The sequence below is a fragment of the Platichthys flesus genome, chromosome 4 (genome assembly GCF_949316205.1).
Source record: "Platichthys flesus chromosome 4, fPlaFle2.1, whole genome shotgun sequence".
Classification (NCBI taxonomy): domain Eukaryota; kingdom Metazoa; phylum Chordata; class Actinopteri; order Pleuronectiformes; family Pleuronectidae; genus Platichthys; species Platichthys flesus.
In genome coordinates, this window is record NC_084948.1 from 27,664,418 (window position 1) to 27,691,917 (window position 27,500).

Here is a 27,500-nt window from a genome sequence, read left to right on the forward strand (position 1 = left end):
TACAAAGCCCTTTGGTTAAAGTGTCATATTCTCCAAACACTGTATGTTGCACTTTTCAATCCTCACATTAAACAGCCCTGAGATAAACAAGTGGCACCAACGTTTTCTGATGAATTGGCCACTATTTTTTGATTATTGATTAATTTAGTATTTAAATGGTTTGAAACCTTGTGACAGCTTCTCTCTGTCCTTCCTTTGGTCTAACTGAGTCTTTAGGGCTTTAGACGTTTGGTCAGTTTAACCCATGAAGACCTGCGACGCTGAATAAACTCTAAACCTTGGACTCACATGTCCAGATGAAACCTGAGGGTTTACAGAAACTTGAACTTCTTCGCCTGGTGAATGACATTTATAAGTCGTTGCGTATTGGCCAAAGCTCATGACCACTTTTCAAAACTAATGAAGCAGGATCAGCGTCTGGGTCTGACTCCTCATCGCCAGTTTCATAAATGAAACTCTATCTGCTGCAATATCACTCGTTTTGTCAGGCATCGTCTGAAACGCTATTTTAAAAACTCCTTTAGAGGCAAAGTGTGCTTTCAAGCTAATTGCTTTTCCCATAATGCCTTTCTCCTTGCCTTCAAGTATTTCAGAAAATAACAATAGCCTTTGTTTCATTCACGTCTTGAAAATGATGACATGGTGGTTCGCAGCTCGGCCTCAGAGCAGGAAGGTTCAAGGTTTGAATCCGACGGGTGCTGCTGGGTTTGGACCTCCTGTCTCCTCCCACCACTCATCCCTGGTTCCTCTACACCTTTTCTCCTCTTTTACTTACCAGTGGTCTCATCTCAGAAGCAACCACACCTCAGACCTACAGGCGGTAAACAGGAGCAGGTGCGTGTGTTCACTCTCTGGCCCTTGAATTAAAAACCTGCTGAGAGTTTGACAGAAAGGCAGAATCCTGCAGACGAGTTTTAAATGAGGCCGGCAGGAGAGAAGCCGTCGCACCGAGCGGGGAGAGCAGCAGGAGGAGGCCGGGTGGTGGAGGAGGAAATCAATTAACACAAGCAGCAGCAGCAGCAGCTGTTTACCGCAGGTCGGATCAGACAGGAAGCAGCGGCCGGGTGATGATCACTGGACCGACGGAGAGGGGGGGGCAGATTATAATGATTAAACATGAGTATTCATGTGAATCAGCTGATGTGTCAGAACACACACGACCTCGTTACTGATCAAGATGGCGGTGGACCTCTGACTCGTAGATCTGCATTCTGGTCTTTTTCTATTTATTTCCTCAGATTAATCATAGATAATAAACTTGTGTTATTATAATGTTTGTGTTAATAATACATATTTTGAGCTGTTATCAGTATTGGAACATTTGTCCTAATACTGGCATCGGCCCCGAGTCAGACATTTCTCTAAAGTTGAAGCAGTAAGAGACTGACTTTAAGAATATTATAATACACAATATAAGATATAGAATAATATAATCATATAGAATAGATGCTGTAGAAGTTCCCTGATGTATTAAGGATGATTGAGAGTCTTTATTAGAGGCTAAGCGATGCTCCAGTGAGATGAGTCGCTCGTTGAACAGCCTGATCGTTGAATCACTTTCCGAAGCAGAGGGCTCTGAAGGGCAACTGAGGACATGGAGGACTTCTGTCTTTTATTGCCAAGTTGAACGAGTCTTGACTGATTAAGTTTGAAATGAGTTCATCTCAAGAAGTCATGGACTGCAGGGCCGTGGCCTCCATGACCTTCAGTTTCACTCAGGTTGATTCAGTGGGAAGACATTTACAGACATGTAAAGAAAACCACACATCAGGAACAGTTTCACTTGATTTCATCAGCTGGTGTGGAAATTAAAAGTATTTGTGTATTAAAACCTGTGATAGGACGAGAAGTTACAGGCTGGAGACGTCACAGCAGCAGAAACACTTCAGCAAACACAAGCTGCCTCGGAGGACCCACACACACAACCAGTAATTGAACTCCATGTGATTAAATTATTTCTGCTCCCTCTGGTTCAAAGTTATTTCCACGATTCATAAAGAGATAACATTAGAATGGCAGTAACACTAAATCTGCAGGTGATTATAGTAACTGGAACCTTCAGTCAGTGTTATTAGAGGGGAGCGTCCATTATCCGTTTGATCTCCCCCGTGGCCTCACCCACTGCTTTCAATTTACACACACACGCACACACACACACACACACACACACACACACACACACACACACACACAGTTTAGTGGCAAAACACACACGCTGTGGCACAATGTGTAAATGATGGAGCTTGTTTTGCAGATACAGACACAGCGGGTCGGTGCATTCAGATGCAGCCTGTTTAATTCTCTGTCTCACTCTCTCTGAAACACACACACACGCACACACACACACCCACACAAACACACACACACTCACACACACAGACACACACTCCTGCAGACAGATAGAGATCGTGCCTCCCATAGCTGCATCGGCACTGGTTAGCGTAGCATCAGGTACGTGGCGGATCCCTGCCTCAGCCCTAATTGCATTCCTCTGGGCTCGACTCGTCTGCCCTGGAGAGTCAACAATCTTCTATACGCCTTAGATCTTAACGAGCCTTATTAACTACCATGGCAACCGCGGGGCTTCTGGGACGGCGGTGTTGTGAGGCCGTTTATTATTGGACCGGAATAAAGGCGGCGGCCTGGCACGTCCTGCTGCTGCAGGGAGGTTTGGGATTAGCAGGGATTGTGATTCACAATGGCTGCCGTGCTGTTCCCAAATATTATCTCTGAGCTAATTGTATCGAGTCCAGTCGTTCTCTTCTCCCGGCGAAACAGAGGGGTTTGAGTTTTGTGAAAAATGACTTGGCAGCAGCTTCTGGAATGTGAATGAATTTGTATTGACTCCCTCTTGGCCCAACCCATTGCTTTTCACAATCATTGAAAATCAAGTCTCTTTTCAAAAAGCTGTTGATGTAGAAAGCTGATTTTTTTTGACAACTTGCTCTGAACATCTGTTTTTAAAATCTCCAAGTCGGGATTTCAACCAAACAACAACTCTTCTCTCGTCAAGGTTTTACAGTTCGTCCACACAAACACAGGCGATGGCAGAATCTTGTATTTGACTTTATCAACAACAATTTATTATTGTAGTGACTTTCCTGCAAAATACCAAACTGAAACTGATTTTAATTCAACTCAAAGAATAGGAACCAGTTTTTCTACAGGTTATTGGACATGAGCAGAAAGTTAATGAGACGGTGTTCCCCAAGGCTCTGTTCTCGGGCCACTTCTGTTTCCCCCTCGCTAGCATTGTTATCGTACAGTGTGAGCACATAAATCGTGAGCTTTGGCTTTTCATCGCAGAGAAATGTTTGGAATTAAACAATAACATTTCCTTAGTCGCACAGAACAGCTTTACTAATTCGAGTCGGCTCCTCCTCTGAGTTATTTCCAATCTGAGGATCCAGACGAGTCTCCTGAGTTAGAGTTCTTATCTTTGATCTACTGATGTATTCTGTATTGTCCCAAAGACTCTGGTGGATGTGATGGATTGAGAGATCTGCACTCAGATGTATGTGGAAGAAGCGTGTGTGTGGTTTGTCCTCGATGTGTCTGGACCGAGGAGAACCAGTCGATGAGTGAATCAGACGTTCAGCGGAGGGGGAGATTGGAGCTCGGTGGTAATTGTGGTCTCTCTGGCTGCTGATAGCCGCGCCGCTCATCATTTTCCATCTCTCAGCCCATTTACACAGCCTTGTTTCACATTTAGCTCTGATAGGCTGTAATACTCTGACACCGCTGCGGCGCACACACACTCACAGACACACACACTCACACACATACACACACATGGAAACCAGCTGAACAGTTTGCTGGGACAAATGCAGCACAAAACATGAACTTCCTCTTTTCTCAGTTTGGAGGGTTTGATTCCCTCGGATCCTCAAGATCTCATGGATATTTTGATATTTCAGAGAAAAGTGGTGACAGAGAATGATGAAGTGATGTGAAACAAATTGATGCCTGGAGTCAGGTGCATGGTTTCTGCAGAGTCCTGCACATGATCAGAACATAGACTGAAATTAAAGATTATTAAAGACTTAATCCCGCTCTCTAAACATTCTGCGTGAAATCACTGAAGCTGACATCAGGTATCGTGTGAAGGTTCTTTCCAGGTTCCAGTGTCTTAGATTTGAGTGTAACATGCAGAGAGATCCCTCTCCTCCTTCTCCACCGTGTGACAAAGCTGAAGCGTCTCTCGTTCCTCTCTGCGTGTCCCAGTGTGGGGGGGGGGACATGCTAATCGTCATTTAGCAGAGTCTCAGATGTTGAGGGATTAAAAGGTGTGGGGGCATCAGAGCAGAGGAGCAGCAAATTATTGTCATTAAAACCGGGACTGGCTGGGCGGGGGGGCTGTGGGTGCAGGAGGCTGTACAGTTTCCTCTTTCGTGATGATAACCACCTCCTCACCCCGACCTCAAATGAATTCCTCAGACACTCGTCATGACAGAGAAATTAACCTGAAGAACCGAAGTGCTGCAGTCGATCCAACATGCAGGAAGCTAACGTGAAATCAAAATGGAGACCTGAGTGCATGTCAAGATTTTGTCCAAAGCATCGAACTCTTAACGTCTCGGCACACGAAGTCTGAACTTTTTCAAATCCGTCATCCCATAAAACAGGAAAAGTTGAACACAACTTTGTCGCATTCGAACTACGCAACAAATCAAACCTGCTCCGAACACAAGTTAGTTCCAGAGTCAGTTTGTAACGTGACACAACTTGAGGTTGTTTGTTTTAACTCTGATTCAACTTCAGATTAAAAACAGGGACTTTGTGTGGAAAGCTCTTTAGTGTCAAGTCTTTATTGTGTGAGCAGGACGCAGATACTGAACACACGCTAACAGTAACACGCATCTACTCCGATCTGCTGACATGTATGAAGTGGAGCTCCAGTGAATCAAGGTTGAACCCGAGTCCTGTGCAGAGGACACAGGAACTCAACCGAGGGAACCTGGAAGCTGCTCTGCTGCAGCCGTGATGAATGAAGCTGTGAAGAGCTATCGATTGTTCCAACAAGGCCACTGTGTGTGTGTGTGTGTGTGTGTGTGTGTGTGTGTGTGTGGGTGTGTGTGGGTGTGTGTGTGTGTGTGTGTGTGTGTGTGTGTGTGTGTGTGGGTGTGTGTGTGTGGGTGTGTGTGTGTGCGCTGCGGCTGCAAAAGAAAAACATGTTAATTCCAAATGCGCTCCGAGGCTTCTTGGCACCGACGGACGAGGACGAGGGAGAAGGAAGCGACATGGCAGCAGAAGGGAGGATAAAATTAGAGAGAGAGAGAGAGAGAGAGAGAGAGAGAGAGAGAGAGAGAGAGGCAGCGGGAGTGAGGACAGTGACTGCGCCCTGTTCTATAAAGAGAGAGGGGACGAGCGAGGCAGCCTCTGAATTGCAGTAATGGAAGCAGGCCGTCTCTGGGCTGCAGACACAGGAGCCTCAGCCAAGTATTGACCCGGCTAACAGCTCACAGCTAACAGCTCACAGCTAACAGCTAACAGCTAACAGCTAACAGCTCACGCCTATCATTTAACAGCTCACAGTTAACAGCTAGCTGCCGGCCGCGGCTAGAAGCTCACAGCACTGGGTCAAGTTTCCACCAGATCTCCACTGGGCTGGAACCAACTGAGGACGAGTTCTGCTGCAGTCAGGAGGAGCTCACTCTCTCACTGCAACTCAATTAGTTAGCTGCCAAGTTCGCACACACACACACACACACACACACGTTGTTCTTCTTAGGACACACACAGTAGTGCAGGCTTACTCTGGTACTAAGAGGTTTCAATTTGCAGCCAATGGTAATTTTCACAGCCAATAAAGTTAAATGTCAAAACGTTAAAGTTGACATCAGCTTGTTAGAAGTTGTTACTTTAAGTGATTAACATTTGTTAATAATTGATCCAGAACATGAAATGAACTCATTGTTTCCACAGGACAACATGGACACTAGTGTTTTATCTCACTGACTCAAATTCAAACTTATGATCAGGAGATGAACCGGATCTTCTCAGGAGCTGCTCTGTGGCTGACATTGACCTCTGACCTTTCTGTGTGAGCAGAGAGGAGGGGAAAGGAACCACTGCACTAATAAGATCAATAGAGACTCACATTAGAAACAGGAATGCCCAGCTAACGACCTTGTGTGTGTGTGTCTTTGTGTTTGTGTGTGTGTGAGGCTGAAGGCTGCACACTGTCATCATCTGTGTTTGTCCAGCTGCTGCCGATCACATCTGACACTGTTAATAGGCTTTAAACCCTAAGTGACACATCTGGCATCAGCACGCAGATGTGTGACAACAACAACACACACACACACACACACACACACACAAAGTGCAGCTGGCAAACACCACATGGACATATTAGGCTAATTAATGAGCTGGTTTAGCCTCAGTGTGTTTTAGGATCATCTCTGTCTGTTCTTCATTACGTCTCTGACATGTGAAGAGGAAATTGAATCTCAGTGAAACACACGTTCAGATCTGAGGCGTCTCAGAGAAACTCGTGTCTGACGTGAGGAGTCATTTCCAAAGTGACAGATCCGCGTCTGAGCAAATCCCATTTGTGTCACTTTAATTTCCATTTCACATTTTAGCAAGTGAGCCGCTGACATTTTGAAATGAGACCTGAGCTGCGAGCAGAGAAAACACCAACAGCACAAACACACCCGGTCGAGTCGGCTCCCTGAGCCCAGAGGAAACATCCCTGTGGCTCACATGACTTTTAAAACATCACATGAGTATTTACCCTAAGACTGAGCTGGAAAAACATTTTAACTACGGATAAAATACAGATACAATTAGCAAAACTACTGTGGATGTAGGGGAGACATAATATCACAATGATCAAGTATATATTCATTTTTATCACTATAATCTTTCCAGTAATTTCATTTGGTTCCATTTATAAGCAACTCAGTTAAAACAGTCTCGCACCTCCAACACACACATGTCCACTTGTGAAGGTCTCAGAGGAGCGTCTGATTGGTCCGTACGGGGACCTGTTGTGCATGTGACAATCTTCCAGTTTATTATTTCTTGCATTGCAACATGATGAAATGCTTAATTTGACCATATTCTAAAGGATGAAAGTGTAAATGTAGAATATTGAGGAGGAAACAAGTGGAGGGCTTCATCTCGTACCACAGAAGAAGAAGAAGAAGAATCAACAAACAACCTTTATACATTTGAGTTTAATGAAATGCTTTTGAAATGATGTAAAACCAGATCCAGACTGAGCTCAGACCTGATCCTTCACAGTCCGGCCCCGGCAGAGAGTGAAAGATGATGATGTCTCATAAAGGCCTCGTGATGAATTGGACCTGGCGCCGCTGATAAGCGAGGCCGTGCCCGGCTGATGAGCCGCTCGTTTCACATAATGAGTTTTATTGACATGACCGTCTCTGTGTGATTAGCGGCGCTAATAGACAAACAAATGTCCGAACGCATTTCAGACAACAAGAGCTTCAGCTGAAGGGATCAGGGAGGACGTCTCGTGTCCTTCAGGAACAACCTCACTGGTCTTCCTCTGCTGAGCTCAGTGTGTCTGAGGACTGAGACCACCGGAGCTGTACCTCTGAAAACCAGGGACCAGTGGAGGAAGAGAGTCCCTGTGTGTGTGTTCACCTGCTGAGTTGTGTTTCACTTCAAACACCTGACAACAGACACACACTCATTATCAACCTCAACATGACTCGTCACTTAGCGTGTGTGTATCCAATCAGCTGCCTTCAGGAGATGGATGATATGTGACATCACACGTCACCTGGTTCCTCACCGTCCTGCCATTGATCGTGGCAGCTCACCCAGCAGCTCCCCCCCACACACACACACACTGCTGCCTCGCTCGGAGCTAATTGGCTGAATCAGTCCTGGTCTCACAGCGACAGCCAATGATGTGTGAAGGGGAGACTCCTGCTGACCGGGGCGATGCATCAGACTGACAGATGGTCGCTCAGCTCACATGACGTCCACTGTTTACCCTGAGTGAAGGTATCTCACACGCTCATTATCCGTCCACACACACACACACACACACACACACACACACACACACACACACACACACACACACACACACATGGATGTGAGGTGATGAGCTGAGTGTGGAACAGAGACGTGAGACACCAGAGTCATTTATCTGCCTCAGGTCCGACGACAACACCTCATAAGGTCACCACCTCCGTCTGGAGCCAATTTACTCTGGTCATTTCTGAACCATATCAAACACACACACACACACACACACACACACACACACACACACACACACACACACACAATCAACTGACTTCTTCTCTCCTTATGCTGAGTCTGAGAACCAGCTGTGCCACCATGGATCAACTGGCCCCGACTCAACCTGCCTGACTTTACAGCAACATGCAGGACAGAGTTCCTCCTCACAGGACTTTGGTGTGGTTTGTGCCTCTTCATGTGGATTCCAGTTAAACTGAGGTAAAGTGTTTTAATGAGTCCGACTGTGGCACTGAGAGCGTTTTCCTTTTCTTTACTTCTGAAATGTCAGGTTGTTAATGAGCTGTTTGGTGGTTTGACCTTCTTGTTTGCTTTGGATTCATCTGTGAAGCAGTAATATGTTTTAATGAGCCTGGATCTCAGGGACCTCCCCGCCCGGAGAAGGTTAAGGACCCTTCAGCTGATATTTACTATGAGACTTTTAATGAGTCCTGCACGACTCGGGCATCTCCATCAGCCTCCTGTTGGCTCAGCGGCATTTACACTACCCCCCCCCCCCATGGTAACAGGAGGACCCGGCTTCATGTGCTCAGATGTGGGTCAGTTTTATACATTCACTTCTTATTTCTCCGTGTCTGAGGCAGAGTACATTCGTTTGCTCTGTGAGATTCAGACTCCGGCTGATGAGAGGTGATTGTTGTGATCGGTCAGTGCACGTGCACACATGCACGCTCTCAGGGCAGCTAACTCCACTCTGATCACTAGAGTTCGATGCTCACCTGCTGTGGATGCATTTTGTTGTCATGATGCTGTTGTGTGTTTCTGCAGCTCGTGACGCGTCTTCACACAGAAATGAAACCAACAGAATGTGTTTCAGGCTGAAGCTTCTTTTATCTCAGGTTGGATTTAACTGGTCAGAAGGAGCAGCTCCCCCCCCCCCCCCCCCCCGCTGCACCGCTCCTCGTGTTGGAGAGGACAGAGACAAAATGTCCCAGACGTTACCTCAAGTACAAACAGGTCTCACTGATGGTGTGTGTGGGCACTGTCTCCCAGCTCGTCCCCTGGTTCTCAAAGCGTGGGGCCACAGGTTTCCTCATTAGAGCCTTAATTAAGATGAACGAAGACTTTCAGGCTTTTTAAAGTTTTGTGTTTGTCTGTTGTTTATTCTTTAAAGTTCATAAACAAGTTAAAACTGGTTCAGCGAAGATCTTCATGTGTCTTCAACGATTGTGGTCCTCTAACTGTGTGTGTGTGTGGGTGTTTGTGTGTGTGTGTGCGTGTGTGTGTGTGGGTGTGTGCGTGTGCGTGTGTGTGTTTTACAGGTAGAAATACGTCCTCTGTCACTGGGAGGCTAAGAGGTAGAGTGATAAAGGTACAGAGAGTTACAGCCTTCATCAACCTGATCCAACTTTAACAACACTGCAGGAAGTTCACAACCATGTCACAACTTTGACTGTGTGTGTTTGTGTGTGTGTGTGGGGGGAGGGGGGGGGGGATTTAGACCCCTGAGACCTCTGCTGCAAGCCGAGAACATCCAGACGTGTTAAAGGAGAGTGAGTCTGTTTATTGCAAACTGGAATCTGCACAACATATAAATATTGTTATTTATTAGAAGAGGACCCGAGCAGTGAGTCACAGCACCAAGGTTCAGACTCAGGTTCATGTTTAAAGGAAACTCTCTCATAGCTCGTTCACCCGACCGGGTTACATCTGGCGATTTGTAATAATTACTGAAGCTGCGAGTGATTTCAACCAATCTGCAGCGTGTGTGATTTGTAAACTAAACTAGATTCTGCTGAGGAAGGAGCCCCCTGATAAACCTGATGGCCTCAGAGTCCAACGCTGCAACTTCACTCCTAATTAGTTTTTTCTTCTTTTCGTTGTCTTCCTCCACTCGCCCCCGAACAAACAGGGAGGTCAGGAAAGTGTTAAATACATTTTCAAGCATAAACTTGAAATCCGAAGGTTCCAGATGAGTTCTTTACATTCTCATGGTTTCTGTTTTAATCCTTGAAATCGTTTAAAGTCAGGAAGGACACAGAACATGCAGACGTCAGAAATACGTCAAACTTCCATCAATGATAAAGGATCTGAACTTCATCCTAAAAAGCCTCGAGGTTCATTCTCCTCCAACAATGAGCTGACATTCAATTCAAAGTGAAGATTCCATAACTTACCTCAAACTTCATCTGGAACTTCACCTGCACAGGTTCCTCTGGTGATTCCGGCCTTAAGAGGTGACCCAGGTCTGAAGGTCTGAAGGATCTCAGGTCCCTGCAGGTTTACATCACATTCAGACGTTTGACCGTCACCATCACCTCGTGCTCCTTCTGGTCTTAGAGGAGAACCCCCCCCCCGATCGACCCACGGAGGTCAGACGGGTTTCGCTCTCTGACGTTTTGAGGGAGACGCCCGTCTTCCTCCTTGTCCGTCTCCCCGCTCGTCCTCGTGTCTTCGCAGGCGGGTTGTTGACTTTCTATCGACGGCTCTGTGCAACAGGACAGAGATGAGTGGTAAATATTCACAGCCTCTATCGATCAGCCGCACTCAGCAAATGGTGGCAACGACAGCGCCGGCCCCGCGGCATGCTGGGTGATTTTATTACTCTGCCTGAGTCAAGACGAGCAGAGGGGGGGAGGGACAGGGGGCTAATGTGGCATGGAAAATAGTCTGTTATGAAGCAATATTAGCCTTCAAGCCTGAGCGCCACGTTTATACGCTTACAACCTCACACACACACACACACACACACACACACACACACAAACACACACACAAACACACTCTGAGACACAGCATGCAGTATATGTCGACCATGAAGCATCATAGTGTGATGAATTACCTTAATATCAGGACTGACTTGCACTCAGGCTCTGCCTCTGCATCCTAATAAGCCCCTGAAATTGCCCACCTTAATATACAGAGTGGATGACACGGCACGGGGGGGGGGGGGGGGGGGAGGAGAAGGAGGAGGAGGAGGAGGAGAGGAGGAGGAGGAGGAGGAGGAGGAGGAGGAGGAGGGAGGAGGGAAGAGGAGGAGGAGGAGGGTTCTAGTGAAGGACTTGTGAACACCATCTATCTTAGTGTCTCAGTCACATCTGGACTCTATCTGCTGAGGAAGAACATTGACATTAACATAAAGGTGCTGGTTTCAGATTGACTCACTTTCGAGTTCTTAGAAACTAAAGTCAGATCTTCAATCAGGAGGAAGTATCTGTCCTACTTGACTAAGCTCGTTCATTTCATTCATTATGGTCTTAAAAAGTCTTAAATGTAACTTTGAACAGAAGTCCTGATCCAGTTTGACTCTCCAGGTGTCGAGCTGATCAGCTGGTTTTAATCCTCTGAACTGATCCTGGGTTTAAACTGAGTGAGGTCAGTGTCACAGCTGAAAACTGGACGGTTACTGAAACTAAACAATGTGAAACATTCAAACTTAAGGATCACTGAGTCAGCATGGGGGCGGAGGGGGGGGGGGGGGGGGGGGGGGGGGGGACTGGACTGATGAATGAATGAATAAATAATTATCTCACCTCAGCAAATAAACCGACTGTGTCAGCAGTCGCTTTGTGTTTGCGTTTCATTTTAGTTTAAAACTTGAGTTTCCTGTCGCGGTGCACCCCCCCCCCCCCCCCCCCCCCCCCCCCCCCCCCCCCCCCACACCTCCTCCCCCACCTCATGTTATCATGTCATAACATTAATAACCGATGTTGACAGCTCCATAGAGGAAATAAAGATGCAAATCGAGGTGAGCTATCTCCCACAGGGACACCACCGCCTGCAGTCAGAGTCGTAGGGATCATTTTGATTTATTCCCAGTTTTAAGTAAGAGGAAATTAAATTAAATATTTTCATATAAATAATAAAGTGCATTAAATTTGAGCTATTTATTTAAAATTCACGGATGATCTTCCAGCTGAAGTTCGATAATTGGCTTCATGTGACGATTCCCACGCTGATGAAGAAACTTTCAAACAAAGGAAAACATCTGAATATCATCCGGTCATTTCACTTCTCATACAACAGATGAGAGCTCCTCTACAAATGGAGGGAGAAGAAGAGGAAGAGAAGCAGCAGATATGGAAAATGAAAGAAAAGAGGAGCAGGGTTCTGAATGAGAAGAGGAAAATGAACAATGAGAAACGTAGCTGTGATGTTCACAGAGACTGGGATGAGTGATGGAGAAGCCCAGATGGAAGCAGACAGCTGTGTGGCGAGCGGAGGACAGGAAGCGTCGGGGGGGACGAGGGGATGGATGGAGAAAGACAGTGGTGGATGAAATTGAAGAGCAGACAGAGGCCGTCTCACTGGAAGCACTCCACTCTGTCTGTGTCTGTCTCCTAATGGCTCTGAAGGGTTCTTCTTCGTGTCCCCGTCTGCCGTGATGGTTGTGTCATCGTGGCGAAATGGAAAACGCCGGAGTGGTGGGTCGGGGGTGAAGAGGAGGAGGAGGAGGAGGAGGAGGAGGAGGAGGAGGAGGAGGAGGAGGAGGAGGAGGAGGAGGAGGGTTTGGTTTTGGCTGCTGTGGAAGTTCGGAGGCGTATCACAGACGCACAACTCCAGTACACGGTGAAGATTACTCGTGCAACACGACAACACATTGTGGTTCACGACAGGAGCTCCACTCTGCAGCAGGGACGACTGTGGGGTGTCATGGCCGCCTCTGTGAAGCAGGGTCACATATTAGGAGAATGTGAGGTGATGATGATTCACTGTGTAGAGATAGAACATTATATCCAGTCTTATATAGATTTGATTGTTTCTGTTTATGTAATGTAGCTCAAAAGCAAAAAATCTGATTCACTGTCTGTGTAGAGATTTTACTTATCAGCCGTAATATTTTAACCATCCACAGTAGACTTTCCACTGTTTGTATCAGTTGTGGTTTAAGGAGAAGTACTACACTACCCACAATGGTGTTATAGGAATGTCTCTGATTGGAGGAGCTCCCTGCTCCTAGTTCCTGTTGGCTGTGATCAGATGACATGTAACACAAATATACCACAACAATATATCGACAGCATTTCAAACTCATGAAGAAGCTGGACGTTGTTAGAAAGGGATCGTTTGCAGTGGCTCATGGGATGTGTAGTTCCTTCACTCTTCTGTACAGAGTATTTTCTGACATAAGAAATAAGAAATGTACTTCCTGTACCAGAGCTGTTTATTCTTATTGTCCAGTGGATGCGTCCAAGTTTCTCACGTGACCCTTGAATAGATTAGATCTATAAAGAATATCATATGTTTGATAATCTGACTCCATTTACACTTAACATTAAAATACTCATAGTCTCATAGTTCAAACTGAATTCAGATTTCCACCTGAGTTTATTTCCAGCTCAACGTGTCCACACTGAGATCTGACGTCCGTCCACCTGGGTTGGTGAGCAGCTGTCTTGAGGCCTCCAGGTGGACATGTTGTCCAGCACCATCGTCCCGGTTCTTCACAGCCGACATGTCTTTAATAAAACGTTCAGGAAGTAAAAGATCAGGAGTTTTCTGAACCCACAGTTTAGTCTCTGGAGTCCTGAGAGACGTCTTGTTCTGGTCTTGTCTGAACCACGTGGAGACTCAGTTCTCAGCAGCTCAGGGACACTTTCTATTTCATTTTTGAAATTATAAAGTGATGTTTCAGTTCAACTTTCAAACAGAGACAGTTTTGCTTCAGAGAAAATTAGTTTCTCAGTTAAAGCACTAACGCTGTTTCATGAGAATCGTGTTCATTACTAATTTGTGGAGAGGAGTAAAGATCGGGGGCTGCAGGAGGCCAGCGGACTTCTGATCCACTTAATCCATGTGGTTCAGGATTTGAACATATCACAGACCCTCTTCCCTCCAGGTGAGTGCTGCCATATAAGTGCATTTATGAATTAAGCCTGAGCCGAGGTGACTCGTGCGCCGGCAGCTTATCTCCTGTATGCGTGGCTGGAAGCAGCTTAGGTTTACCTGCACAGCCCCTGGACATGACACCTATTCATCACTGGAGCTCCCACTGAATTTATCTCTTTATTCCTGGAGGCAGAGACGAACCAGGTCCCGTTCTCTGGATCATTTACATCTGATGCCTTTAACGTCCTGAGACAAGTGGGGAAAAGAAAACGACACCTTCAGTTCAACACTGACTCTGTGGCTTTGTCTCGTCTTTCAGTATTCCAATATTGCCAAGGAATCGCTGAATTAAGCTTCTGTGCAGAACAGAAGATCTGGATGGGAATGAGGAATGTAATATGTTTAACTCCTGCGTCCTTTGGGTTAAGGACAACGTGAACCTGTGCACACAGGATGAAACCTGAGGTGTCTCATCCCTCCAGTCCAGCTCAAGAAACTGGAACTTGTGGAGAAATTCAGTTTCATACGAGGGAGGAATTAACTGCCTTTGAAAGCCATGTGCACAAAAACTAAATTTCAACAAACACACAGAGAACAGGTGAACAACAAGGACAAATCCCCGTAACTGATGCTGCTGCATCCGGAACCAGAGAGTCTGTGTTAAAAAGTCTATAAAAAAGGTTTCAAATGGTGTGAAAGACCTTTTTTTGTGCAATTCTCACCTCCATCTTTGTCACTCAAAGAAAGGAATGAAAAACTTGCAACCTGCATCACAATATTTTAGAAAAGCTGCCGTGAAATCAGACATTTTACGCTTCCAACAATCCCAAAGAAACCCTGTGAAATCCTGCAGGGACTGAATATAAGACTGTTTTTAAATCCCATGTTAGCATGTGATTCAGACAATAATCCAAAGTAACTGAAAGTCTCGTTTCCACTTCTCTCTCCAGCTTAACCTCCTTATTAAATCCAGCACTTCACACAGTGTATTTCTATGAAGTTGTGTGCAGTTTGAACGAGGTTGTGTTGTGTTGTGCAGCAGGGAGCCGCAGGGCCACGCTCATGACTCCTCATGACGGATTAATCACAGTCGACATATCGACACGTGGTGTAGGTGAATGAACCTGAGGAGCTGCTGATCACCTCGCTGCTTATGAACTCTATCGATGTGAAGATGCATCCCTTCAATCATGTGTCCACGAACCGGGGGGGGGGGGGGGGGGGGGGGGGCGACAGCAGGAGGTGGTCATGGTGAACGATAACTTGTTCTCAGCTCTTTATGAAATCCAAACACACAAATCTCACTGAACAAGCCCAGCTCGTCATGTGAGACATTCTGCAGCAGCAGCTGTAAAAGGAAACGTGTCCGACCTTCATGCTCATTCTATTCAAACCAATGATTCTCTGATTTTATTTATTGCCAGTTAATAAAACTCTGAAAGCATCTTTTCATGAGACTAGCTGCAGGGAGACGGTGAATCAGTTTTCAAACTATAAAAATGATGTGGAATGGATTTTGCAAATTGAACAAACATGAGCAGGACGTCACATCTCCCGTCGCTTTGTGAGCTGCTGCTCCTCCAGTTTGACTCGTTGTTCAGCGCCATATTAGGTTCATGGAAACCACAAGTAACCATATATGGAGTGGCAGGGGGTGGAGCCTGACTGAGAGGCCGAGGACAGGACCCACCCACCTGCCACCTGCACCCACTGAACTGTAGCTGTCAATCACAAGGAATCAATGTTCACACTTGAAACTGGAGATCGAGACATAAACCCTCAAAGACTTCTATAGAAACAACCAGTGGAGTCGCCCCCTGCTGGTCAGTCCAAGCACCCGGAGTCTGCGTCCATTCTTTTAACCAGTCTGTGATTCTGGGCCACGGGGAAAGAGTTGAGTTTCACCTCTGGTCCAGAGCTACAGTCCAGGTTTCTATCACCTCAAAGGAACCAGGAGCGTGTTTAAATGTCCTCTGGTTTACTCAGTGTTGTAATTGTGTGAGTAATTGTACTGCACTGTTTCATTTCTTGTGTTTTTGTGAGTGAAGAGTTGTGACGCTAACGTAGCTGCAGAGCAGGAGCTTTGTTTACAATCCTTGTTGTTTCCTTTTGTTCTTTTTATCATTTTAATTCTCACCTTGTTGATAAGGGGGACGTTAAGAGGCTTTGAAGCTTTTCAACATGAAACGCTTCTAGTTTCCTGTGGATCATGTAAATAGGATTTGTTGAAGGATCAGAGTAAAAGGTAAAGAGTGGAGAGAGAGAGAGAGAGAGAGAGAGAGAGAGAGAGAGACAGAGAGAGAGAGACAATATGAAAACATGTCCCTCTGCTCTGATGACCTGGTTTCCTCATTGATTGTTAAAGAAAGTGTGTCTTAATATATATATATCTATAATATATATGTGGGCAGATCTCAGAGCTGTGACACCTCAGGTGAAATGTGAGACTTTGACTTTTTAATCTTCAGTGACACGTCAGCTTCAGGTTATAGACGCTGCAGTTCAGTGGATGTGTGAGCAGCGAGGAGGCGTCACTGGCCTCTCACTGAGGAGCAGCTCTTCAGATCCAGACCTCACTGACTCGGCCGCTGACGGTTTATTAAGTGTCCTCTTCAGGCGGCTCCAGAATAATCAGACGAGATGGTAAAGAGAGATAAAGGTTCTCCTGCTGAACATCTGGGCGGTTCGATCCAGCTCACTCACACACAGTCAGATCTCATTAAGCGGCTGCTCCGGTGACAGTGTAGAGACGTTTAATCCAGATCCAACCTGTGAGTTCAAATCAAACTAACAGAAGAGGAAGCAGGACGGTGGAGAACAGAGAACGTCCTCCAGTCTCTTGCAGTCCTCAGCACAACATGTACACACTGTCACAGTATGTTCGGTCACGATATCCCACAATCCTCTCTGTTGTGTAAACAGAGGAAACTGCTCAAACCAGTTAAACTGTCAAACAGGAAGAAGCTTCTGTGATCAGGTTCAGGTTTCCTTTAGGACTCAATGGTCCAGCTAGCATGAAGCTCGTGTGCGTCTCTGCTAAGTGAAAGTGAAAGTGAGATGTATTTTGTGGGAATACTGTGATAATATATTTGATTTAATTCTAGTATTTGGTAAATAATTAATTCTATTTATCTGATTGTACCTTTCTTACTTTTGCTATACGACCACAGCATTGAATTGTGATGGTTTTATGAATGTTGACTCGCTGCCTCATTGGACGATCAAGTTTATAAAATACTTCAGTACAAACAACAACAACAACAAGCAGCAGCTCATTTTCATTTGCTGCTCGTTCTTCTAATTTTCTGAACTGTCATCATCACAATGAGACACAAATACTGCAGTTGTGTTTGTTTTTTAAACCGTGTGCGAGGAGAGTTCCATTATTCATTTTCCCTGGCTGACTCGTTTGTGATTCCAGTGAGAGCTGGTGATGCAGAGAGAAAAGGAAAGAGGAGGAACTAAAAGTTAGAGGAACCAACATGACGAGATGTAAGGTGCACATATATGTGAGGGAGGAGGAGGAGGAGGATCAAGAGGATGAGGAGGAGGAGGAGGAGGAGGAGCAGGAGCAGGAGCAGGAGCAGGAGGAAGAGGAAGAGGAAGAGGAGGAGGAGGAGGAGGAGGAGGAGGAGGAGGTTACGCTTGTTTCCAGACAGCACTGTTTACTCCCTGACTGTCTATATCTCCTTCTCCTCCCTCCCTCCCTCCTTCTCCTCCCTCCCTCCTTCCACCTCCTCCCTGACTCCTGCAGCAGAGAGCGATGCCTCGGTGTCTTTGATCTTCTCTAATGGAACCTCAGCCGAACAAGGTGGAAGATAAAACAAACACAAACAGCAGCTCACTCCTCAACACACGCCTCTAATGATAAGAGTGTTTCACTGTGGAAGAGACGAGATGACAGGTTAAACAGTGAGCTGGAGCGGGGGGGCTAATGGCTGCTTAGAAAGCGAGGGGGAGGGAGGAGGAGGAGGCGGGGTGGGTGGTGGGGCTCAGCGATCTGATTGGACCAGAAGCATCAGAGCAGACGACAGAACAAAGCTCTTCTTCATGAATCCAGACTCAGTTTGTCTCTCTCTCTCTCTTTGAAACCCGTCTGTGTCACTCAGACTGTGAATAGAGATGGATGACGCAGCTCCACCGCCCCCCCCCCCCAGCTGCGCATGCATAAAGATGAAATATCTCAGATACAGATTACTGTGGGACTTTCCATCAGCAGGAGTTATCGCTGTTTGACGTTCAGATACTGAGACGATGACGCCTGCTTCACGAAGCTGGTTCTTTACTGAGGAGCTCACTGATGATTTAGATCTTTATATAGAACAAAGTAATAACTGAATAACTAATTCAATCCCAACTGATCAGAAACATGAACACTTGAGCATCAGTGTGATTAGAACGACTTGTTAAATCCAGTTTCATCCTTCGTAGAAACACTGTGTGTAATGAGAAGTGAAGCGTCCTGATTGATCTACGGAGGAGAACCACCCGGCGTCCATGAAGAGAAACTCTTCTGTGAAGTCAGGACCCGATCCAGATGTGATAGGATTCTACGAGGTTTCATTGAAGTGGGTTCTTCACTGAGGAGCAGCAGAAGCTTTATGTTCTGAGCTGAGGGACCTGATGAGCTTTCTGTCTGGAGCTGGAGGACTCAGAGAGAGTGAGAGATACACACTGATCCTTTAACTCACACACACACACACACACACACACACACACACACACACTCCGTCAGGCAACATTTAGACTTTCCTCTTCCTGTTTTTATCTGAAAACAGGGATTTAAGTTGAAGTGATTTAGGCAAACTGACTCCAGAACACATGCTTGTATCTACACCCTGAGTAGGAGTGTGGGGGGAGCGTTTCATTAATTCACCACTAACGGCTGTTTTACTATTCATATACATTTACTGAGTTCAATCATGGAGCGGAACAGAAACCACATGTGGAGTTTGAATCAGATCGAAGGTTTGTAATTTAAAAAGAAGCCGAATATCCGTATTATTTTTTTAACACACTGACGTCAGAACAGCAACTTCAGCTCCACAGGAGGGTGGATGTGGTGCAGCAGTGAGGCATCATGGGAGTTGTAGTCTTCTTCCCTCAGTGTCGATGGCTCAGGAGGTTTTTATCTGAATGCTCCTCAGACGTCTCCTCCTCCTCAAACACAAGCAGCTGATTCACACAGCTTCCTGTGTTTCTCTGACTCGTCTCTGATTGGCTGAGAGTCCAGCTGAGGATAAGACGCCACCAACAGGCGAGCAAAGGAAACGCACCATTGCCTTGCTTCAAACTACAGATTTGAAAATAAAATAAAATGGAAGAACACAACTCGGCTACAAAAGGGATTTCCACATAAGCAGGAAACACCAGAGTGAGTAGCCCTGGATTTTGTGTGTAAGGTTTTTGCTGCTGCTGCGTCCGCGCTAAACGTTGAGCAGGGATTGTGTGTCCTTTGTGTGTCAGGTGGGACGGACTCACAATCTTCTGCTGAGCTGCTTGTAGTTTCGTTGTTGTTTCGTTGTCGCTCTGAGTTTCCCTGTGGTGCTGAGGTGCCGTGAAAAGCTCGGAGCAGGCGAGGTAATGAGATGAGAGGCCTCGTGGCTGCTGTTGTGTTTGCTCTTTCTCTAGACTAATAGACACACTGTGCTGGGGGGGGGGGGGGGGGGGTCCCAGAAGCCTCCAGCAGCTTCCTGAATGCAAAACACTCCATTAGAATAGACCTCCTCCCTCGCTCCGCACCTCCACCTCCACCTCCACCTCTTTTACTGCTGCTCCCTCGTTTACCATTTTGTGTATTTAATGTTTTCATTCTTCTCCTTTATTCCCTCATCTTCTCTTTATCCCTCTTTTTTCTCCCGTGTTCCTCTTTCCCTGCTCTGTTCATCACACCTGAGCCCTGCATGCAACATTAGTGCCCCACAGCTGGAAACATCACACACAGACACACACACAAACACACACACTATAATAGATTACAGATTACTCATCACCCTGTTGAACTGGGCAATAACAGCACATGTTTATTTAATGGGACTGACAACAGCCCCGTGAACTCACGCCATCGTTTAGCATCTCTACTGCTGGTGATCAAACCTTTTCTGGTTTTAGAAGAAAAGGTTCAGCAACTAAATGCTCTGGGAAATTGTTTTCATACGTGCACAACGAGATGAGACGCAGCAGTACCAGTGGAAACCATTGGAGGCAGTGAAGCTGTAGTTCAGAAGAGACGAGTGCCGGACGAGAAGAAGTCCTGTCAACGCTGTCACAACATTTCAAACTTGAAATGTGATATTTTGAGTTGCTCAGAAACTGTTGCAGCTGATTTCTCACGAGGAACACACAGAGGCAGGATAGATGGTTGTTTGTTTCAACATCTGCTCCAGTGTTCTATGTTCCTCCATCTGAGTCTTGTTACCAGTGCTGACGTGTGCATGTTCTCCTGGAAGTCTTTGCCAAGGGTGTATGTGAGGTGTGTTTCTCATCCTCACATTGTGTGTGTGTGTGTGTGTGTGTGTGTGTGTGTGTGTGTGTATGTGTGTGTCACTGTGTGTGAGTGGGCAGCAGCAGGATTTAGCCAGAAGCAGGAGATAGATGGCCGCCCGGTGACAGAGGTGGTTGCCTAGTGACTTAGCGACCAGGTGCCAAATTACTTTCCAGGAAGAGAGAGCGCGAAGCCGAGCTCGAGATAGAACAGGACTTATCTGTTCTAACTCATGTGGGAGCAGCAGGGAGGCAGAGGTGTGAGGAGGCGAGGAGTCAGAGGCTGAGGGAAGGAAACGCAGGAGGAAGGAGGGAGAGGAAACACAGGAAGTGAGGGAGGAAGATGAGGAGGATGAGGAGGAGGAGGCAGGTATGTGGAGTCTATTCAAAAACAAGTGAGCTTTTTCTCACACTGGTCAAGTTGGTCCCTGAGACTTTGGCTCATGCTCCTCTCTTTTGATTGGTCCCCAGTCTGCCTATCCTCCTTTAACCACACCCCCTTTCATGGTTCTGTGGTAAACGTCATCCACCACAAAGCACGGCTGTCCCGTGTGTTTACTGAACCACACATGTGCTCAGTGTGTCCTTCTACTCTCAGACACTGATCTGTGGCCTGCAGAGGAGAAACATGCACAACAGGTGAATGGTTTCATTTCATCCATCTTTATATACAGTCTGTCATTTTATACTTCCAGTTCATTGCTCTAACGGGTTTTGATCACTTATTGAAGATTTAAATGAATCCAGGAGGACGAACATAGAGGAAAATTACCTTTAATTGAAGGAATGTTGTGCTGCTATAGAGCGTCCAGCCACCAGGGGGCGATGAAGACAGCTTGGCTTCACTTTTAGGCCGCTGTCATTTTATTTACAGGCTCAGACCCACTGGTGTAGTGTTTGATTTTGGAAAGTTTGGTCAGACAAACAAAAACATACACATCTTAACACAAACACACGATACTGGTTTACACACGGAACTGTCCACGCACTCACAATCTCACTGCACACACACACAAACACCTTGGCATTGACACTGATAAATGACAAAGGTGCACACAGACTCACTATCTCCTCTCAAACACACTTCCATGCAGGAACAGTTTGTCGCACACACACACACACAGACACACACTCAGTGAGTGGTGCTGGCAGATGGCAGGTTGTTGGATTGAATGTGGTGACAGCGGTACCACTCTACGTGTTGTTTCCACGGGGGAGGGGGGGGGGGGGGGGGGCGAAGCAGAGATTGAGTTTCTCCTCCTCTGGGCTGACAGATAACAAGACCCCGGCAATCAGACCCCGACAGCATCAACCGCTGGACCATCAGTCAGCGCTGACAGCCGACTGGAGGCCGAGCGGCACACGACTGATGACTCCTGCTAGGACACAAGGACACAGGAGACATCAGAGGAGATAGGAGGCGAGGAGGCAGAGGTGCTGTGTCTGTGAGACGGAAATGACCTCGAGGTAATTTATGAGGAGTTTCACCGTGGAGACACTTTCCCAGGTGGAGGCTGGTCCTTCATCTGGAAAATCTCTGAAGGATGGGTTTAGATTTTAAAGGAGGAGAAGAAGTGAACATGTGACAGTGGTTTTGTTTTGTGAAGTTAAATATATATATATATTGTTTTAATCACTATAACTGCAGGAATGTGTCATGTCACCCGAACTGGAGATCAGGTTCTTACCAACATCATCTCATTTTCTCCACGAGCGTGTTTCAGGATGTTTTCTGTTAAGTTTTCACTCCACTTGTTTTATCGAGAGAAAGATAAGTTTGGAATCAAGTAAAGACTAAAAATGGAATAAAGCTGAAATGTCAAGTTCTGCCCACAAAAGCCTGCAAATGCAAACGTATACACAAATAAACCGAGTGTATGTGTATAAGCACGTTACTAACACAGTGATCCATCTGCATAGAAAGGATAACACACACACACACACACACACACACACAGATCAGTGCAAACATGGCAGGAGATTAGTTGTTACCCTGAGTCTTGCACACACAACAGAATCTCTAGTAAAACCACAGAGTATAATGTGAGTGATGCACAGCTCATTACAATAATCCGCCTGTAACATGGACTCTGACAAGTCAGCATGACCGCACAGTGTGTGTGTGTGTGTGTGTGTGTGTGTGTGTGTGTGTGTGTGTGTGTGTGTGTGTGTGTGTGTCCCTTGGAAGCAGAGATGACTGAGAGGATTTGGTCCACTGAACGAGAGGAAGTGAAGCTGCAGCCATTAGCCAGTTAGCACATCTTAGCATGAAGGTGAGAAACAGATCTTCTGGATCTGCTCAGCAGTGAAATCTGGATCAGATGGATTTCATCTTTTGCTGGTGTCGTCATTTGGAGTCAGGAGCTGTGCTGAGGTGGCGCTGATGCATGTGCTCGACCAATCGTGAGTTAGAACCAGAACCTTGTGGTTTCACAGAGAAGAGACCTCATGATATGATCTCAAACCACAGCAAGACCTCACAAAGCCTCGATATGATCTTAATGGTCATGATGGTAAAACAAAGAACCACCTCCTTCTCTCTCCACCTCCTTCTCTCTTCACCTCCTTCTCTCTCCACCTCCTTCTCTCTCCACCTCCTTCTCTCTCCACCTCCTTCTCTCTCCACCTCCTTCTCTCTCCTCCTGATGGAATACGAACCCAGCAGCAGTGGGTATCTGCCCCCCCTCTGGCAGCGTCCCAACATGAAGTTCTTTAACACCTCTTTCTCTCTCCCCCTCCTTCTCTCTCCACCTCCTTCTCTCTTCTGACCCTTCTCTCTCCCCCTCCTTCTCTCTCCACCTCCTTCTCTCTCCTCCTGATTGAATACGAACCCAGCAGCAGTGGGTATCTGCCCCCCCTCTGGCAGCGTCCCAACATGAAGTTCTTTAACAGCTCCTTCTCTCTCCATCCCCCCGACTGCCTGAGTGACAGCTCGTCTGTAATCACAACCGACAGCTGCTTGTGTGACATCCACAGTCAGAGAGGTTCACCCCTGAGAATCCAGTTATATATAGATCTACAGATATATATTTATATATTTTTTTACAGCAGTTGATGCCGGCAGATATTCTCTTTTTTATGTTTTCAAGTTTCTAGACATAGTGATAAAATAATGATGAAGTAAAACAGGAGCTGACACCAAGTGTAGTTCAGTTTCTCACAAACACCTGGAGCTTGTGTCTGGATTGAGGTTAAAACCTGAGGTTGAATTCAACTCTTTATTAATATGGTTTATAGAGTTTGTAATTTAATCTTTGTCTTCACGTCTGCATGAGGTCACTCGGCTTGGTGGTCCAGCGGAGCTCACCACTGTCGGACTCTAATCTCTCTCTAATGTAGCTCCGAGCTATAACTCTTGCTAATCTCTTAGCCCGCAGCCCCGGCCCATGCTGAGGCTTATCCATAACGCTAACGCTAATCTGCTGTTGTGTAGCGGTGCTAATGCTAATCCGGCTGTTAGCCTGTGAGAGGCCGACGCACGTTTCTGTGACTCTGACTTCACTTCCTGTATCGGATTCGCTCTGACTTCACTTCCTGTGTCGGACTCGCTCTGACTTCACTTCCTGTGTCGGACTCGCTCTGACTTCACTTCCTGCGTCGGAGTCGATCTGACTTCACTTCCTGTGTCGGAGTCGATCTGACTTCACTTCCTGTGTCGGAGTCGATCTGACTTCACTTCCTGTGTCGGAGTCGATCTGACTTCACTTCCTGTGTCGGACTCGCTCTGACTTCACTTCCTGTGTCGGACTCGCTCTGACTTCACTTCCTGTGTCGGACTCGCTCTGACTTCACTTCCTGTGTCGGACTCGCTCTGACTCTTCTGATCGAACATGTCCACGTCTCAGATCTCTCTCCTCACCTCCTCCTCTGTCTCTTCTACGATATTCATGATAATCTCTTCGTCCTAATCCGTCCTTCTCTCCGTGGAAAGGTAGAGTCTCAACCTCACAGTCCACAGACACAAGTCACTGACGGCTGATTTCCACCCCGATCCAAGCCACAGCCCATTAGAGTGGACAAACCAGGATGTGGCACAAACAAAGATGTGTGTACTTGTGTTTAGAACTTAAACTTGAAAAACCCAGGTCACTGTTGGATTTTAAATTATATTTTAAAACAATCTCATTACAATATAGTTCTTGGTTGTGTATCTTTCAATTTTCCCTATTTCAAAGAGCTGTGCGAGTACATTTCAGTGGGCTGGGTTATGACTTATTCTATATTTGATAAAAATGGGTCACTTTATTGCTTCTTCTACTTCAGCTCCAGGGAATCGGTTTGAACCATAAATCTTTTGTTTCACTTCCAGCTGGTCGCTGTAGTTTCTGCAGACGCCACTCGGTCAGGAGGAAACTGTGCGTCTGGGAATCAAACCTCTCTCAGGGCACCAGTGAATATTTGCGGCAGCAGGATTTAAGAAACTTTCTGATCTCCTCTTCTCCCCACTTGTCTGAGATGTTTTTGATAATCCGGCTCGACAGCTCCCCGCCATCGCTGAGCTTCCCCTTCCCTCTTCCAGGGTCTGAACCAAACGGTTGAAGTTTCCACGGTGGTCCTCCTCCCACTCCTCTCCACTAAGTGCCCCCCCCCCCCAGGAGACACGTATTCATGTTTATTTTCTGCTCATTTTTCATGGACGCTGTTGTTTTCCTGCGCTCGTCCATCCTGTCGTGTTCTACAGATGGTTTGATTTTCTTTTCTGGTTCAGCTGAATCTTATCATCTGGACTTTGCTGGATTTGTCTTCTTCTGTCTTGAGGACAGTTATTACAGCTCCACGATTCCATGATTGATCGCTGCTGAACAAATTGTGTTTGTGTTCCTCTGTCGTGGCTGCATTTTATCACCTTGTTTAATTACCTGAGTTCTGTTTATATTTATGTTCGTGCAAATCAAATTAACCAAAGTACATCGAGTGCATCCCTGCGGGCCTGGAGCAAATCAAGGTTTATTCCATTTAGAGGTTTATTTTTTCTAATAAAAAAAAAAAAATTCTCAAGAAGATAGAAAGAGAGAAATAAATCGATCTATTAACGTATATAAAATGTGCTGATGCAAAGGCTGTGATGTAACGATTCCTCCAGAAGGCAAACAGTCACCCACGCTTCACCCACAGCGCCCCGGCATCGAACCTGCAGATAAACACCACCTTCAGGCACCTTGTTAGCACCGTGTTCAACCGCGTACATATCATCTGGCTGTGGTGTTCACTGTCTTCCAGGAGTTACTCTCTGAAGAATTTATTTCAATGTGTATCGCTGCGCCGATCCTTTCTCTCAACCTTCATCGTCAGCTTCACTCAGCGCTGCCTCGCGTTCTCCCAGCATGCCTCGGGGCAGGAGAGCAACACCAACAGTCATCTGCAGGTTTCAGTGTGGAGGAGGAAGTCAGAGGAGTTTCTCCAGCTGGGAGGAGAAAGAGAGTTCTGCCTCTTACTCATCTCTTGTTCCTCTCCTCTTCTTCTCTGGTGGATTGTTGTTCTGCTGTGCAAGAGAACATTTACGATTAAAAGAATCCCCTTGAATTAAAACAAGAGAGGTCTCATCCCGTGTTATCACACAACCCCGATGGAACCCCATTCAAATCCACGAGAACCAGATTTTCAGTTGGATCTGCACAGAACTGCTCGCACGCATCGATACCAACCCCCTGAGCATGTCTGAACTCTTAAATCAATATTCACACATAACTCTCTGAGTGATCGATGAAGACGTCGTAAAAGTCTAATTTCTCAAGTGGGAAAAAACCTCCTGGATCTGGTTCTGATCCGGATCCTCCCAGCATCATGTGGCTTGGTTTGGAAGAACATGCACTGGTGGGAAGATTCAAGAAGCTCAGTGAATAACTCAGAACTCAGGGAGCAAGTGATTTCTCTTTCTGAAACATTACAAGTCGTTTTTCAACATTTCCATTTCCCCAGGAAATAAAGAATGGATGAAGTGTGTGTAGTTTGATGCAGCTCGATTGAATTGATGTGACGCTCGGCCTCGGTGGAGAGAGGATCTCTACTGAGTGAGAACTTCTCTCGTGTGAGAGAGGATCAGCCATCAATTCCCCAAAGCTCTCTGGGTGTTTTGCCGAGGAAATTAGAAGAAGGAAAGAAGCGAAGCAGCAATGGAAAGGAGAATAGGGAGAGAGAGAGAGAGGGAGTGAGGATGGGGGGAGATGGATAGAGAGAAAGGATGGGAGAGAGGGGGAGAAGGTGAGAGGCGGGGGAAGGAGGGACAGAAGACAGAAGGTAGCAGAAGCTCTGGGATTACAAATGAATTAATGATGCAACATGTTGACCTCTCTCTTTCTCCTCTCCATCCCTGCACTCCTTCCCTGTTCTATTTCCACCTTCCTCCTCCTCCTCCTCTTCCTCCTCCTCCTCCTCCTCCTTGCTGCAGGTGGGAGGAGGGTGTCCTTGTTAGCTTGTCATCCTGTGGTAACCCCGAGGCCAGTGGCGTGACTGGAATGTGATTCACCCTCTGAAGCTCTGACTCCACCTGAGGACGTCCGGCTGCCCAGAGAAACTCCGGTAGGCTTCCTGTGATGGAGTTTTGAATGTGCTCGTTATTCTCTGGGTGGTTTGATTATGTGTGCAGATTAATTCCAGGCGAGCGGAGTCAGAGACGACCTGGCACGTGTTCCATGCTTGATTGAGGCGGTAAAGTTTGTCCTGTGGACGGACGAGTTACCAGCTGAACGTTTTATTAGCTTCTTCATTGGAGGGAAATATTGTAAAAGATCTATAAAGAATAAGATAAAGTTCTTTATTAGTCCTGCAGCGGGGACGTCTGTAATATTAAAGCAGCAAGAAGACATCAGCAGCAATAAGTAGAAATATACACGAGACATATAGAAAAATATGAAGGGTGTTAAACTAATACAGTATAAAGACATATGGACCGTTTCTATGGAACAGACAGATGACTATGGGTGAGAAGTGGTAAAGTCCATACTGGTGGAGCATGTTTGACTGGGAGCTGAGTCTTGCTGCTGCTGGTGATGTTGAGTGTTGGG

General features: G+C 46.3%; 1 long non-coding RNA gene across 1 annotated transcript in view; it reads left to right on the plus strand.

Moving 5' to 3' along the window:
- Positions 1-27,016, plus strand: part of LOC133952300 (uncharacterized) — a 78,084-nt gene extending 51,068 nt beyond the window's left edge. Inside the window, exon 3 of the long non-coding RNA XR_009920530.1 lies at positions 26,885-27,016. This is a non-coding gene — a long non-coding RNA (uncharacterized LOC133952300). The remainder of the gene's footprint in view (positions 1-26,884) is intronic.
- The last annotated feature ends 484 nt before the right edge of the window (positions 27,017-27,500 follow it).